The following is a 4,313-nucleotide window of genomic DNA, read 5'->3' on the forward strand; positions in this document are numbered from 1 at the left end:
TGGGTGCAGTTAAGCACCTGCCCTCGGCTCAGGTCATGATCCCAGGATGCTGGGGTAGAGCCCCACATTGCATCAATCTCCTTGCTCAGAGGGGTGCTTGCTTCTCCCTCTGCCTGCCCCTCCCCTGCTTGTGCTCTCTCTCTCTCTCTCTCAAAAATAAACAAATAAAATCTTTAAAGGAAAAGCTCCTTTCCTTTTCCCCACCTTTCTGGTACTCCCTGGAGGGCATTCCTTAGGTTTGCTGAAACCTGACTCTCTCTTGAGAGTTCCAACCTATCCTCAGACTTTGAGGAAGCCTCAGCCCCTTCCCTGACCCCAAAGCAGAGAGAGAAAGTCTGTCCACAGTGAAGAGTGATTGTTCTTTAGCTTTGTGGGGGCACTGGGGACAGAAATAAGCAGGACAGACTGTGGGATCCCTCCCTGAAAGACATCAGGCTTTCCCAGGGAAATGTGATCTCATTCAACTCCTTCAACAACTCAGGTGTTAATGACACCTGAGACCTGCATTCTGCTGGGCTGGGGTCTTGGCATCCATGGGGAAGCTGGCCTTCCCAGCTCAGGATTTGTCGGAGGGTGGGGAGGCTGGGCCGATTCCAACTCCCCTCGGGGATCTCCAAGCCACTGCAGTACCAGATTCACTTTCTAAAGCCCAGGTCTGTCTGCTTTCACTGGGGACACCACCCCTGCCTCGTTGGCTCCAACCCCAGGGTAACACCTCACTGACCCAGGTAATACCTCTGCTTACACTCCCATTGCTATGACTCACCTCCCCTGCTTTCATTGTTCTGCACCCCTCGGCTCCCCCCACCTTACTGAGGAGCTCTTCACGCTTCCTGCAAGCTCTTTGTCATCTCTGGGAATTGCTCCAACAGCCGCACAATGATAAGAAAGCTGCTCATTATTTAATGCTGTTAACATGGTCCAATCTTTATTCGCAGTGATTCCTTGAACGTGCAAGCCTGCTCTCAGCTCAAGGCCTGGGAGCTGGCTGTCCCTGTGCCCATCCCAATGGTTCCCTCCTTCACCTTTCCAATGACTGATCAAATGCCACCTTCTCAGTGAGGCCTTCCCTAACTACTTAGTTTAAAACTACAATCCTTGTACAGCATGGTGACAGTTAATGACACTGCATTTGTGTTTTGCTAAGAGTTGCTAAGAGAGTAGATCTTAAAAGTTCTTTTTTAAAAGATTTTATTTATATATTTGAAAGAGAGAGAGAGAGAGAACATGAGCAAGAGGGAGGGGCAGAGAGAAAGAGAGAAGCAGACTCCTGTCCAGACGCAGGCCTTGATCCCAGGACCGGGAGATTATGACCAGAGCCGAAGGCAGATGCTTAACTGACTGAGCCACCCAGGTGCCCCAATCTTAAAAGTTCTTATGGCAAGAAAAAAAGTTTTGCAACCAGGTATGGTGACAGATGTGAACTAGACTTCTTGTGGTGATCATTTTGCAATACATACAAATATTGTATCATGTAGGACACCTGAAATTAACATGATGCTCTAAGTCAATTATGCCTCAATACAAAAATAATAAAAACACCCTACAACCCTGTCCATACAAAACCTGTATACGAACGCTCGTAGCAGCATTATTCATAACAGCCAAAAAGTGGAAACAATGTGGAAAAAACCCAAATGCCCATCAACTGATGAAAGGATAAACAAAATGTGGTATTTCTGCACCTATAGCCAATATATGAGGGAATATGATTTGGCTATATAAAGGATGAGGTATTGATTTATGCTCCAACATGGATAAACCTTGAAAACTATGCTCAGTGAAAGGAGCCGGTCACATATTCTCCATTCCATTTATGCAAAATGTCCAGAATCAGCAAAGCTATAGAAACAGAAAATAGATTAGCGGTTGTTTAGGGCTGGGGGCTAAGGAGTAGGGGTGAAATGGGGTACGAAGACTGCCATTAAGTATGGGATTTCTTTTGGGGGGTAATGAAAATGTTTTAAAAGTGATTGTGGTGATGGCTGCACAGCTCTGTGAACATACTGAAAACCGCTAAATTGTATATTTTTTAATTGTATAGTTTAAATGGGGGAATGCATGCTCTATGAATTATATCTCAATAAAGCTGTGAAAGAGAAAACTATCACATACCCCTCTACCCTTATCCATATTCTGTTCTTCAAAACAATGTAACCTCACATCTTCCTTGATGTACTTCTTGATTATATTCATGGACTCTGACGCTCGATTGTTCGCTCCTGAAGGGCAGAGATTGGCCGTCCACTGAGTCCATTGTCTCCCCAGGCCTGAGACTTGTCAGGAAAGTCATAGGCATCCAGTGAATATCTGTAAAGGGAATGCTGAGGGTCCTAAACATCCAGCTACTCTCTCAATATTGTCTCTCCACCTTCCCCTTGACCTTCTCCAAATCCTGCCGTGGTGCCGCCCCTCACGTGAAGTGGACACTACATCCCACCTGCCCCAAGGTCGCCTCTGGACTTGAGAGTCCATACACTGATGGTGTTGTTTCATTTCTAATCACGATTGCCGTACCTTCCCCAACCTCTCCCCCACCACCTCTGTCTCTCTCTCCCGACCTCGGAAAGAACAAGGGCCCCGTGGACCCTCCCCATTTGGACCCCAGACAGCCCCAGTCCTGGGTGGGGTGGGGAAAGAGCGCAGGTTCAGGGAGTCCTGGGGTGGGATGGACAGGGGATTTGGAACACGTAAGGCCACTCTCCTAATGTGCCCCGACTTGGGATGCCCTGGGGAAGCGGCAGGTCTGTGGCTCCCCTGTGGTGACGGGGCTGAGGTGGAGGGGGGCTCCCTGTAAAGTTCTGTTCCAGGCGCAGGGGAGAGAACCAGGCACCCCGCCTGGGTGTCTCTGCTGCCCCCGTGTGTCGTAAGCTGGAACTGCATGAGTTCAGAGTGTCCAAACCAGGGCACCCCGGCCGACATCCCGTGAACTGTGGGTCAGTCGCCTGAAAAGGCAGCTGCTGGGAGGATATTGGTGTCCTTCTCAGCTTCTCCCTGTCTCTCTCCTTCTGTCTCTCTGTCTCCCTCCCTCCCCTTCTCTCCTATCTCTGTCTCTGTCTCTCTCTCTCCCTCTCTCCTCTGTCTCTCGCCTCTGTCCCTCTGTCTCTGTCTCTCTCTCTCCCTCTGTCTCTGTCTCTCTCCCTCTCTCTTTCTCTGTCTCTGTCTCTCTCTGTGTGTCTCTCTTTGTCCCTCTCTCTCTTTCTCTCTCTCTCCTTCTGTCCCTCTCTCTGTGTCTCTATATCTGTCTCTCCCTCTCTCTTTCTCTCTGTCTCTCTCCCCTTCTCTGTCTCTCTCTCTCCCTCCCTCTCTGTCTCTATCCTCTCTCTGTCTCTCTTTCTGTCTCTCTCTGTGTCTTTATCTCTCTCTCTTCTTCTGTCTCTGTCTCTCCCTCCCTCTCTGTCTCTCTCTGTGTGTCTCTCTCTCCCTCCCTCTCTCTCTGTGTCTCTCTATGTGTGTCTCTATCTCTATCTCTCCCTCCCTCTCTCTCTCTGTTCTTTATATCTCTCCCCCCAGTCTCTCTGTGTGTCTCTATCTCTCTCTCCCTCTCTCTCTCTGTCTCTGTGTGTGTGTGTGTCTCTCTCTCTTTCTCTCTGTCTCTCTCTCCTCTGTCTCTCTCTGCCTGTCTCTCTCCCCCTCTCTGTCTCTCTCTCTGTCTTTGTCCCTCCCTCTCTTCCACTCCACTATGAAGAGACCCATATGTCCAGGAACTGCTGTCTTTGATCAGTGAAGAACTGAGATCTGCTCAGAGGGAGGGTGGAACCAGACCCCCTGCTCCAGTCAGGATAGGGCCCGACCACAGTGCCCGCAGACTTGTGACTGCCGCCATATCAGAGACTCTGAGCCAAGTCACAGAGCGAAGCCTCTCCCAGTTTCCTGACCCACAGAAACCATGAAATAATAACTGTTGGTTGTTTTAAGCCAAGTTCTATGTTGGGCTTATAATGTTTGCAGGATTTTATTCCTGCAAATCTAAATTGTTTACACTAATCTAAATATATTTTAAAAACATGGACAACTCCTTAACACTTAACTGCTGACTTGTTCCTGACTTTGCATGTCCAGTTCCCTTCTTCTGACATTCCGTTCCCACCTCCTTCCTAGGAATACTCCTTTCTTGGCCTGATTCAGGTCTCAGCTCAGAAGTCATCTTACCAGAGACCAGTTGCTCTCAGAAATGCCCAATTAAAATACCTCCCTCCATCTGTCTCTGTCACATATTCTCCATTATACCTTTGAAGTCCTTCTTACCATTGGTAATTATCTAACATAGTGATTATTTCTTTTTTTTTTTTAATTTTTTTATTTTTATGTTA

The sequence above is a fragment of the Phoca vitulina genome, unplaced genomic scaffold, assembly GCF_004348235.1.
Source record: "Phoca vitulina isolate PV1807 unplaced genomic scaffold, GSC_HSeal_1.0 scaffold89, whole genome shotgun sequence".
NCBI classification, from domain to species: domain Eukaryota; kingdom Metazoa; phylum Chordata; class Mammalia; order Carnivora; family Phocidae; genus Phoca; species Phoca vitulina.